Below are 13,823 nucleotides of genomic sequence, written 5' to 3' on the forward strand. Positions count from 1 at the left end.
CCATTCAAGTTAATTGAAGCTTTTAAAGTTTATTTTTTGAGAGGTAAATCTTTAACATATCAAAGGTTTGAGGTAATTGGGAGAAAATTTAGTTTGTATAATTGCTTATTAATTAATTATTAGAATTGAACTAAATTGTTGAAACTTATTGGGTGCTTATAAACTCATTGATGCAAATTTGGCATATTAAGTAATGGGTGAAATCCTTGAGACATGAAAATGATATGTATGTTAAACATGTATGTTTAGGCTTGAATGAGCATGCAAATATATTTGAAAATGGATATTGATATGTTGGAGTATGTTGAGATGATTTGTGATAAGAACAATGTGATGTGTTAGTTGTCATTTGTGTTGCATAATATGTTTCAATGTGTGCAAGGCATGATCACTTTGGCAAGAGTTTGCTTGAGAGAGTAGTGTTAAATCCACATGGTAATAGTGATGTACCATTATAATCAAAAATTAGTTAGCTATAGATGATAAAAGGTGCCTAAAGCAATAAGGTTACCTAATTCAATGAGTCACTCAAAGAGTTAGAATTTAGTTACCTAATTATCTAAACTAGTTACATAATGTGCAAGTAATTAAAAAGCAAATCAAAGTAAGTGGAATGAACTTTTCTTTTCACAAGAGTGGAACCCTAGAAATTAGTTAATTTTGGACTCATTATCTTCTCATGATTAGGCTAAGTTTAGCTTCTCTTTCCCCTTGACTAAAGCAGTTATAACTTAAAAAAATTATCCTAAGCCAATTAATCTAATTAGCTAACTTTTCTAGGTCTTAGATTAAAGTCCCTAGTTCAATCAACCAATTGGTGTAAAAATTAATCAAGTGATTTATTCAAAATTCTTCCTCAAGTAGCATGGCCCAAACCAAGGAATTAAGTAACCATAAGATTATGTCAAGCTACTCAACAACTCAAGCATTAACATCACAAAATTATGCAATATTAACACAAGTAAATCACTAAAGGAAAAACACAAAATCATGTACCAAACATTTAATGGCTGAATAGTCATGGCAGCCTAAAAGAAATAACTTATTTAAAACAATCCTCTCTCTTTACGTCAAAATCAAATTCATATTAGAATTTACAAGCTAAGATGATCAAACCCTAGATTAAGGAATCTAACCATCTAGTAAAAAGAGAAGAGGATAGAAACAAAAGAATTTATCCAATTTAAAGCTCAAGACTCATCCTCTATCTTCATCTCTCTAGGATTCTACTAAAGAACTTAGCCAATCTTCATCATTTTCAAGAACCCTAGAACTTACTTGTGAAGGCTAAATCCCATAACTCTTGAATGATGGAAATGAGCTTTAATCCTTGTGAAAGTGGAAGGTGTGGGATAAAAATGAGGAGAGAAGAAGAATGGGTGTGTTTTGTGGAGGTTTAGTGGCTGGAAGTAGGAGATATGATGTTGAAAATGAAGAACAAAAGAGAGAAAATGAAGAACAGTATGAACAAGAGAGAGAGAATGAAGGAGATGAAATGATATGAGTGCATGATCAGAATTTTAGTGAGAATGGCATGCTCTAAGGTGTTTCCCATCAACTGAATCCTAATAAAAAAATAGGAAAATAAAATAAAAAGAAATGGGAGCCTTGTCACACTTGTAAGGTAGCATCCTCCTATTGGCTTGTAGATAATTCTAATGTGTGTATAATTTTCCACTTGTCATCCACATTTTCAAGCCGATTTAATCCCATAAATATAGTAGAGCAACATCCAAGCATTAGCCCTTTGACCTCAAGAGTGTTGACTTCACTTGTCCAATTTATACATAAGTCACATGCCACTTGTGTTACGTAAATCACATAATTCAATTAAATAACTATGACATTATAAAATATCATTAAAGTTTAGAATTAAATTCATATTTAAAAGGATAATTTATTAAAATAACCAAGTTCTAAGATGCATAAATTATATAAAAATTTCCACATAAAGGCAAATCAAAAACTAGGTTAAACTAATACACTTAAGAAAGTGTTGACTTTTTATTTAATTACTCCCAAACTAAAATGAATTTCAAAAATATAATTTAACCACTAATAAATTAAACATAAAATTCACTTTTATAATTTTTCTTGTACATTTTCTCAAAAGTTCATTTTTAGACCTAGATACTTAGGCAATTTTTCAAATATAATGAAATGAGTGTACTTTGAGGTGATAAAATATTAATAAAAGTGTCCTAATTGACAAGTAAAAGTGTGTAACAAATGTGTTCTATCAATTCCCCCATACTTGTCTTTTGCACTATGGGTAAAATCAAGTGAAAAAGGTCCCAAAAGAATCAACAAAACAAAGAAGCAAGAGAAAAATAATGTTCAAAGTCACTAAAATACTAGCTCATGAACTTTTTCAAATTATCAATCAATGAGACAATAATTAAGAAAGAATTATGCACATTACAAACAAACTCTTCCTAAGAATCAATGCCATAGAATAAGCCTCTCTAGGTTAAGTATTTCCTCTCATCACTCAAATTGTATAAGGTATTCAATTTCACTCAAAATTCCTTAAGACAAGCCCTACCACAATTTTCTAACCCTTCTACATCTCCACCATAAATAGCACTTGCAATCAAGAATCAAGTGAACTTTATTAGGTTGTAATGTGGGTAATGAAAGGATGTCTAAGAAATGCATGTATGAAAAATAGGGTTAGCACCAAGATAATGCTAAGGTCAAGATATATCCCCTTAATATGCAAAGCATAACCTAATTCAATTGAGTGGACACCTTAACATAATGAGAATGGAGAGAAATGATAAGAAAAGATGAAACAATTGAATTAAATGAGCTAGGCAACTTTCTTGTCTTTCTTTTGTTTTTTTACCTTCTTTTCTTTTTCTTTTGTTTCTTTTCTCACAACTTTGATGCTTTTCTTTTTCATATATATTTGTCTCTATTTTTTTTCAATCTTTCTTTGCTTTTCTTTTTCTTTTAGTTGCCCCTAACTCTTTGAAAACAATGGAAATAATGAATATAATGGTGTGATAATAAAGGATACAGAGTAATGAATAGAAAAATGATGATTGACATCCACTCACTTGATCTAGGACATGCAATGAATATTAAAAAGATATATAAAAGTGTAACACGCATCCTTTAGGGAAAATAGGGTGAATATTTATTTTTAAGAATTAAACCAAAAGGTCAAAGTGGCTAACAAAGGATAATCAATACTAATGGGTTAGCCTTTTGGCTCTTGGTTATTTTTATGAATGCCATCTTTCATCTCCTATCAAGCAAGTGCAAGATATGTAGTCTCAATTAAGAAGTGAAACAAATTCTAAAGGGTACCATCACTAAGGAATTAATCACATATGGGTGTTTGGCTTCTTCTATAAAATGGGTAATGTGCCACTCTAATCCATTAATTCAAGGTAAAAGAATGTTCGCTTCATACTATTCAATCCTAAAAATTATCTCATCTTAAGCATCTAAATATCCATTTAAATAGTTAGGTAATTAAGTAACCTCAAACAAAACAAAACAAAGAATTTTTTTTAATTTTTTTCAAAAAAATAAAATAAAATATTTATTTGTCTCCCCATACTTAAATCACGCATTGTCCTCAATGTATGTATAAACTAATGATGAAACAAGATAAGATCAATATGGATGCATGAAAAACACACGAAAGGAGAAGAGAAGAAGAGCAAGTCAGTTAGGGCAAGCTATTTCAAGTCATTGAAAGGTGCTTCTAATCAGTTACTTAGTGGGTAAGCTATGTATAACCCTTACCTTCTATTCTACCTAAATTTCTCTGAATATGAGTTGTAGAGAAATTGAATTGGTGAAATTTTAAGAGTTTGATTATTTCCCAATTGTAATAAATGGTCCTCGAGAGTTAAATTAGAGCTTTATGATTGGTTTAGAGTTGTACAGTAGAGCTTTGAGCTCGCAGGCTCGATTTGGCCCTAAATCAAGAGATTTTTAAGGTGAAAATTAGATTTACCTGAAATGAGAAAAGTTGAGATGATGTAAAATAGTAATGTGAGTAGTAATGGACTTAAGATGGATAAATGAAAAATAATATATGGCTAAATATAGCTATAAGTAGTAAATATGTGTTTTTTGGTTAAATTGGACTGAATGAATAAATTATGCCAAATGTGTTCAGATTGGTATATTAAGCATGTGAATTGAGAAAGGAAGCTTGTGATAAGCTATAATGGTGGTTGAAATCCACAGATAAACTTTCTAGTGATAGAGGAGTTAAGGTAACTAAATGACTTCCTTTGTATGACTATTTACTGTAACTAAGTGTGAGTTTTCCATGAATGCATGAAATTGTTTTGAACTGAGCATGTTTTATAACATTAAGTATTTATTGCATAAAAAGAGATTTTGGTTAAACGAGTATTGAAACTTGTGTACTTTGTTGTGAAAATATGTACATGTATATATATGAGTAAAGTGGTGATTAGGAACCTATGAATGATTTGGAAAGCATGATCATAAGGGTAAGAGTTCACCCAAGTAGAGAGGTGGTGATAAGACCATATGGCATATTCTCCTTTGTGCCCGACGGGGTACGTTGTTGGAGAATAATATCTCCTTAGTGCCTTTCTAGGTGCAGTGTTGGAGATATGGGACTCCTTAGTATCTATGTGATAGGGTGTTGGCGTCAATGACACCTTATTATGTGTATTGGGGGAAACCATAGTCTCGAAGTGAGATATAATACCTTTGGCCAGGTGATTCTATCACTAAAGATGAGCTTATGGCTAATAAGTGTGTACATTGGTCTTAGGCGAGCCTATGATTTCGTGTCGGGGTGATTTAGAGGTTTGGTTAGTAATGATCATGCTATGTGATGCTATATGTTGCTATATGTTGTAAAAGTAGAGAAAAGTGGTGAAACAAGTGTAAAAGTGATGAAAGATTTGATATGAGTGATATTTGAAATGAAATATGTGATATACTATATTAAATGATATATTATGCTTTACTTTCATATAGTTGCATGTGATAGTCAATAAGAGTGAGTTATTCCATTACTGAGATTTTTATCTCACCCCCATGGTTATATTTTTACAAGATAGGGCAGTGATTAGGGTAAGGAGAGAGAGGCAGGACTGACATAGTGGTCCCATTATCATGGAAGTCTATGAGATTGTGTAACAAACTAAGAACTTATGTCAGCAATACAAAATATGAAATTTACAGGGTGCTTTTTATATCGGTTGGAAGGCAAATGGTGTAAAAAATTAAGGCGGTGACATTTTTGTAATTATGTTAAAGTATTTGACACTTTTTATACCAGGTAGACCTACACCCGATGTAAAAAACCAACTTTTTTACACCGGGAGGACTCACCTAGTGTAGAAAGTCCACTTTTTACATCGGGTGGAGGTCCATCTAATGTGAAAAACTAACGTTTTACATTGGGTGAGTCCACCCAATGTAAGAAATTAGTTTTCTACACCGAGTGGCCCTTCACCTAGTATAGAAAAATTGTTAAATCACCCTCCTTTTTCCTCCCGCACAATCTTGCATGGTCTCCTTCCCCTTCATTTGCTCTGCTTCCACCCCCTTTCTCTCATTTCCTCCCCCTCCTCCCTTTCTCCTTGCCCACTTACCCTTCGCCTCCCCCTCCCTCTCGCCGCCCCCGCCCCCTCCCCCTCCCCCTCCCCCTCCCCATCCCTCTCCCTCTCGCACGCCCCCTTTCGCTCTCCCTACTTCTCCCCTACTGCTCCCCCTCCCCCTTCTCAGTGCCTCTGCCCTGCTATCAATCCTTCTCCCCTCCTCACTCTCTTAGTGCTGAGCCATTGCTGCAACTGCCACCACCCAGGCATGTCTTGAATATGAATTTTTAGATTTTATAATGTTTAAATTTAGATTTTAATAGTATTAATTGTTGTTGGGAATACTGTTAGGGGCTTTATAAGGCCTTAGGTTGTTGCATGGGATCATCTATTTGGTTTAAAATTGTTAATTTTCTCATGTAAAATTTTTTAAAACTTTTGGGAAGCCTAATTTTTAGGGGAGACTCCGTCGAAATTTTTTTTAAATTCATTCCTTCCTCTAAATTGCTTAAATTTAGTTTTTAATAATATTGATTGTTGCTGGGATTGCTGTTAATGGCTTCATAAAGCCTCAAGTTGTTGCATGTCATCATTTATTTGGTTTAAAATTGTTAATTTTTTCCTGTAAAAATTTCAAAAACTTTTGGGAAGTCCAATTTTTAGGGGTGACTCTGACGAATTTTTTTTTAATTTATTCCTTCCTCTAAATTGCTTAAATTTAGTTATTGATGATCTTGATTGTTGCTGGGAGTTTCATTAGAGGCTTCATAAGGCCTTAGGTTATTGCCTGCAATTATTTATTTAGTTTAAAATTATCAATTTTCCCATGTAAAATTTTTTAAAACTTTTTGAAAGTCCAATTTTTAGGGGCGATACTGTCAAAAAAATTTTTGAATTCATTCCTTCCTCTAAATTGCTTAAATTTAGTTTTAAATGATATTAATTGTTGCAGGGAGTGCCGTTAGTGGCTTCATAAGGTCACAGGTTGTTGCATGTCATCATTTATTAGGTTTAAAATTGTTAATTTTCTCAAGCAAAAATTTCAAAAACTTTTGAGAAGTCCAATTTTTAGGGGAGACTCTATCGAAATTTTTTCTGAATTCATTCCTTCCTCAAAATTGCTTAAATTTAATTTTTAATGATCTTGATTGCTGCTGTGAGTGCTGTTAATGGCTTTATAAAGCCTCAGGTTGTTGCCTGTGATCATTTATTTAGTTTAAAATTGTTAATTTTCTCATGTAAAATTTTCTAAAACTTTGGGAAGTCCAATTTTTAGGAGAGACTATGTCGAAATTTTTTTTAATTCATTCTTTCCTCTAAATTGCTTAAATTTGATATTACTTGTTCTTGAGAGTGCTGTTAGTGGCTTCATAAGGCCTCAGGTTGTTGCGTGTCATCATTTATTTGGTTTAAAATAGTTAATTATCTCATGCAAAATTTTCTAAAACTTTTGAAAAGTCCAATTTTTGGGCGAGACTCTCAATTTTTTTTAAATTCATTCTTTCCTCTAAATTGCTTAAATTTAGTTTTTAATGATATTGATTGTTGCTGGAAGTGATGTTAGTGGCTACATAAGGCCTCAAGCTATTGCATGTGATCATTTATATGGTTTAAAATTGTTAATTTTCTCATGTAAAATTTTCTAAAACTTTTGGGAAGTCCAATTTTTAGGGGGGATTCTGTTGAAATTTTTTTTTAATTTATTCTTTCCTCTAAATTGCTCAAATTTAGTTTTTAATGATATCGATTCTTGCTAAGATTAGCTATTAGTGGCTTCATAAGGCCTTAGGTCGTTGCATATGATCATTTATTTGGTTTAAAATTATTAATTTTCTCATCTAAAAATTTCTAAAACTTTTGGGAAGTCTAATTTTTGGGGAGACTCTATCAAATTTTTTTAAAAAAAATTCATTCTTTCCTCTAAATTGCTTAAATTCAATTTTTAATGATATTGATTGTTGCAGGGAGTGCTGTTAGTGGCATCATAAAGCCTCAGGTTATTACATATGATCATTTATTTGATTTGAAATTGTTAATTTTCTAATCTAACATTTTCTAAAACTTTTGAAAAGTCTAATTTTTAGAGGAGACCTTGTCGAAATTTTTTTTGAATTTATTCTTTACCCTAAATTGCATAAATTTAGTTTTTAACGATATTGATTGTTGCTAGGAGTGTTGTTAATAGCTTCATAAGGCCTCAGGTTGTTGCATGTGATCATTTATTTGATTTAAAATTGTTAATTTTCTCATGTAAAATTTTCTAAAACTTTTGGGAAGTCAAATTTTTTGGGGAGACTATGTTGAATTTTTTTTATTATGAATTCATTCTTTGCTGTAAATTGCTTAAATTTAGTTTTTAATGATATTGATTCTTGCTCGGATTAGTTATTAGTAGCTTCATAAGGCATCAGGTTGTTGCATGTGATCATTTATTTATGGTTTAAAATTGTTAATTTTCTCATGTAAAATTTTTTAAAACTTTTAGGAAGTCCAATTTTTACGGAAGATTCTGTCAAAATTTTTTTGGAATTCATTCTTTACTCTAAAATGCTTAAATTTAGTTTTTAATGATATTGATTGTTGCTATGAGTGCTGTTAGTGGCTTCAAAAGGCCTCAGGTTATTGCATGAGATCATTTAGTTAGTTTAAAATCGTTAATTTTCTAATACTTTTAGGAAGTCCAATTGTTTAAGGAGACTTTGACGAAATTTTTTTTTGAATTCATTCTTTCCTCTAAATTGCTTAAATTTATTCTTTTATGATATTGATTGTCCTAGGGAGTGTTGTTAGTGGCATCATAAGGCATCAAGTTATTGCATATGATCATTTATTTCATTTGAAATTGCTAATTTTCTTATCTAACATTTTCTAAAACTTTTGGGAAGTCTAATTTTTAGAGGAGACCTTATCAAATTTTTTTTTTAATTCATTCTTTCCTCTAAATTGCTTAAATTTAGTTTTTAATAATATTGACTATTGTTGGGAGTGCTGTTAGTGGCTTTAGAAGGCCTCAATTTGTTGCATGTAATCGTTTATTTAATTTAAAATTGTTAATTTTCTCATGTAAAATTTTTTAAAACTTCTAGGAAGTTCAATTTCTAGGGGAGACTCTGTCAAAAAAATTTTTTAGAATTCATTTTTTTCCTCTAAAATGCTTAAATTTAGTTTTTAATGATATTCATTGTTGTTATGAGTGCTATTAGTGGCCTCATAAGGCCTTACGTTGTTGCATGTGATCATTTAGTTAGTTTAAAATTCTTAATTTTCTCATGTAAAAATTTTTAAAACTTTTGAGAAGTTTAATTTTTAAGGGAGACTCTATCAAAAATTTTTTTACGTTCATTCTTTCCTCTAAATTGCTTAAATTTAGTTTTTAATGATATTGACTCTTGCCAGGATTAGCTATTAATGGCTTTATCTGGCCTCAGATTGTTGCATGTGATCATTTATTTAGTTTAAAATTGTTAATTTTTATATGTAAAAATTTCTAAAACTTTTGAAAAGCCTAGTTTCTAGGAGAGACTCTATCGAATTTTTTTAAAAATTCATTTTTTCCTCTAAATTGCTTAAATTTAGTTTTTAGTGATACTGACTCTTGCTAGGATTAGGTATTAGTGGCTTCACAAGGCCTCAGGTTGTTGCAGGTGATCATTTATTTGATTTAAAATTGTTAATTTTCTCATGTAAAATTTTCTAAAACTTTTGAGAACTCCAATTTTTTAAGGAGACTTTGTCGAAATTTTTTTTGAATTTATTCTTTCCTCTAAGTTGCTTAAACTTAGGTTTTAATGATATCGATTCTTGCTAGGATTAGCTATTAGTGGCTTCATAAGGCCTCCGGCTGTTGCATGCGATCATTTATTTGGTTTAAAATTGTTAATTTTTTCATGAAAAATTTTCTAAAACTTTTGGAAAGTCCAATTTTTAGGGGAGACTCTATCGAATTTTTTTTTTGAATTCATTCTTTCCTCTAAATTACTTAAATTTAGTTTTTAATGATATTGACTCTTGCTAGGATTAGTTATTAGTGGTTTTATAAGGCCTCAGGTTGTTGCATGTGATCATTTATTTGGTTTAAAATTGTCAATTTTTCTCGTGCAAAAATTTCTAAAACTTTTGGAAAGTTCAATTTTTAGGGGAGGCTCTATAAAATTCTTTTCTAATTCATTCTTTCCTCTAAATTGCTTAAATTTTGTTGTTAATGATATTGACTCTTAGTAGGATTAGCTATTGGTGGCTTTATAAGGCGTCAGGTTGTTGCATGTGATCATTTATTTCATTTCAAATTATTAGTTTTCTCATGTAAAATTTTATAAAACTTTTGGCAAGTCCAATTTTCAGGGGAGACTCTGTCAAATTTTTTTATTTATTCTTTCCTCTAAAATGCTTAAATTTAGTTTTTAATGATATTCATTATTGCTGGGAGTGCTGTTAGTGGCTTCATAAGGCGTCAGGTTGTTGCATGTGATCATTTATTTGGTTTAAAATTGTCAATTTTCTCTTGTAAATTTTTTTAGTCTTGGGAGATCCAATTTTTAGGGGAGACTCTACCGAAATTTTTTCAAATCTTAAGTTAATTAGGAATTTAGTTTCTTGAAATAGTTTGAAGGTAATACATTAGTTTTATTCTTTAAGAGGTGACATATGGATCGTAGTTAGATGAATGCTAGACGAACGAGTGACGAGAATATAATAGGGTGAAAGAATTTTTAAAATTTGCTAAGAAAAATACTGTTGACAGTAGTAAAAGGTTCTATTGTTCTTGTGTTAATTGTTTGAATGAGATGAGACTAGATGTTACCAAAATAACAGATTACTTGGTTTATGATGGGATTTGTAAAAATTTCGATATGGATTTGGCATGGTGAACGATTGGAAAATTATAGTTAATAGGCAAAATGAGTTAAAGGGTGAGAAATTGCTCAGCAGAATCAATGCCCCCAGAACCTATCTTGTGGAGGTTATGCTAGAGCTGATGATATATTGATGGTAGAGAAATAGAAGAAGAGAGAAGAAGAAGCTAAGTCTGATCCTTCTATACTCCTTTCTCCACCATCACCTGTCTCTCGGTAGGAGAAATGGAGATATAGACATCAGTATAAGAAAGGAGGCTATATAAGTGAGATAGCATGTGAGATTGCTGAGAGGATTGTAAGTAAAATTATTATTCCTTATCCTTTTAAATTTCTATACAATTGTATATATTATTAATTAATATTGTTATTTTTATATTACAGGATGCTCTTAAGTAGCAACAAGCCTAAGGAAGCTTCATTGTAGAGGACAGAAATGATATCTTAGCAGTTGCTATAGGAAAACCAGAGCATCTGGGTTGTGTGAGGGGTATTAGATATGGTATGGGCATTAAGGACTACTTTGGAGCACCTGCACGTCCCAATTCAGGAGGTGTAGCGACTAGAGAAGAGCTTGATGCATTGATATCCACTGTGAGGCAACAGACTAAGGATGAGTTTGAACCTTCATTTGCAGCTCAGCTTTTACAAATGAAAGAGCAAATGAAGGAGGAGATTATGAGCATGATGAGCTCATAATAGGAGACAACTGCTGAACTAGTTCATACATCTCCTGCATTTCATAGTACAAAAGCGAGTAATGTTCTTGAGTGGGTGTCAAAGGGTCCTTTTAGTGACAACATTGGTGAATTATGTGAGATATTTTTAGAAGATCCTGATAGATGCTTGGTTGCTCTTGGTAGCATCTACAGCTTGGGGTCAACCATCCACCATAAGCAAATTCAAGATGATCAAGTGAGAGTACTGGTTGCAGATCTAAAAGTGCTAGATGCATTGGTTCCATTCCCTATTGATGAGGTGAAGACTATGGTTGAAGCTGTTGGCAATTTTATCTTATGGCCCAAGAGACTTGTGAATATGGTTCAGGCTGTGGTACGAAATTTCATGAATTTTTATAATGTAACAACTTCCTAATATATGTTTTTTATTAGCTATTTCTTGCCTTTTTATTATGTAGAAGCTTTCCTCGCCAAATTTCTCAAAACTTCCACAACCCTCGTTGACTCCACATCAGCGAATGATCTTAATGACATATGATTCATCATTCAAATTCAAGAGTTTAGAAATGGATCCAGAGGTTGTAGGTAAGAAAGACATGATAGTGACAATTGAATGGGAAGATTTGGTTTGACTTCTGTCGAATAATTAGCTTACCACACTACACATTGAACTATTTATGATGTAAGTATGTTTTTCTTTAATATAATTGCATTGTTGTAAGTAAACTTAATCATCAAGTTTAGTAAACTAATATAATTGCATTGTTGTAGGTACCTTCATCTTTTGTGCATTACATCAGGCAAAGATCATAAGTTTGGATTCTTTTACCCTCATCACATGATAAAGAAAGGAAATACTCTAGAGTTAAGGGCCAAGTACCTCCAATAGAGAATATAAGAAGTCAAAAAGGACATTTTTAGGGCTCCATATGTGCACTTGTAAGGATCAATTTATAATTAATATTTTTTTTAATATGAATTTACTTTAACTTGTATCATATTTAGTAGAGACCATTGATAGTTATTTGTTCTTTCAATAAAGAGCAACACTGTCATCTTTTTATGCTCCTTTCATTACAAACTTGGGAAAGAAATGAAGAAGGTGATAGACTTGTAAGAATACTTTTACTAAACTATTTAATTTAATTTTGTTTGAATATATTATTTACTAACTTGGTGATCTTGATCATAGGGCAATGAGAACATATCAAAATGTAGTCTTACAAAGGCATTGACATGAGCTCAAGGATCCCACATGGATCAAGCCAAAGGTGATGCTATACTTTATTGATATGTTCAATTATTAAGATTTCTTACTAATTTCTTATGATTTATTCTTATACAGAGTCATAGATAACCGGTGAGGACATATATCATGAGACACATGCTCAATATCATCACATTGGGCATGACCAAAAGGTAAATATATTTTTAAAAGTTTTATTTTATTTTGTTATTTGAGATTGATTAATACGCCTATTTTGTAAATCAAATTTTAGATGTTCAACAATTCAAATGCATTTTCTGAAGTTGAAATTGAAGACATCCGCATACGTTGGGCAGCCTATTTTATGGAGAACTTGTGAGGTTTTTTGTTAGCTTTAGATAAGTTTTAATTTTGATAGTTGGCACTATTTAGATAGTTTGTTAGTTTTTTTAATAGTTAAATAGTTTTGTATAGTTGATAAATACTTGATAAACAATTGTAAATGAATTGAGCTGTCTGATTTGACAATTTTTATGCATAGGAATGGGTAAAATTGATAAAATAAATACAGTATAAAAAATTAAATACTTTTTACATTGGTTATTACTATAACCACTGTAGAATATAACATTTTTTACATCGGTTATGGTAATAACTGATGTTAAAACTAGACTTTTAATATCGGTTGGCAGTCCGACTGATGTTAAAACTCCAAGTAAATTTTTTTTTTATTTTTTTGTATATAATTTTCAACATTGGCTTTATAACCAATGTAAAAATTTTAGTTTTTACATTGGGTTTATAAATGATGTAGAAAGATGGACTTTCCACACCCCCTAAAACAATATTGTCTCTTTAATCACTGTAAAAAGTCATTTTTAACTGCTATAAAAAGTCATTTTTGTACTAGTGTGTATATATGTGTATATGAGTTTCCATAGAATTGTATGCATGTTTTGAATAGTAATTTTGTAAAATCCTAGCCCAATTGTATATATATATATATGTAGTGAAATGAATTAGGAGCTAAGATTTAGGTGAGTTTGTATGGAAAGTGTAGTAAAATTGGTGAATCTTAAGGCCATGAGAGAAATTATGATGAAATAAGTAATTTGGGGCTAATATTGAGTAGTAAATGTGTTATTGGTATGGTTATATATGAATGTGTAGAGAAAAAGGGCCAAGTAGGCCATATTATGCCAAGTGATGGCAGATTGTGAAAGTTTATGAAATGTGAAAATTGGCTATTGAGGGGCCAAATTTCAATATACATACATGTTAGTGATATACTGTGATTAATTAAGGTCAAATTTCCTCTTGACTAAAACTGTCATGACTAGAAAATTATCCTAAGCCAATTAATCTAATTAGCTAACTTTTCTAGGTCTTAGATTAAAGTCCCTAGTTCAATCAACCAATTGGTGTAAAAATTAATCAAGTGATTTACTCAAAATTCTTCCTCAAGTAGCATGGCCAAACCAAGGAATTAAGTAACCATAAGATTATGTCAAGCTACTCAACAACTCAAGCATTAACA

Source organism: Prosopis cineraria, unplaced genomic scaffold (genome assembly GCF_029017545.1).
Source record: "Prosopis cineraria cultivar Desert tree isolate PC_DT_omini unplaced genomic scaffold, ASM2901754v1 PC5, whole genome shotgun sequence".
Lineage (NCBI taxonomy): Eukaryota > Viridiplantae > Streptophyta > Magnoliopsida > Fabales > Fabaceae > Prosopis > Prosopis cineraria.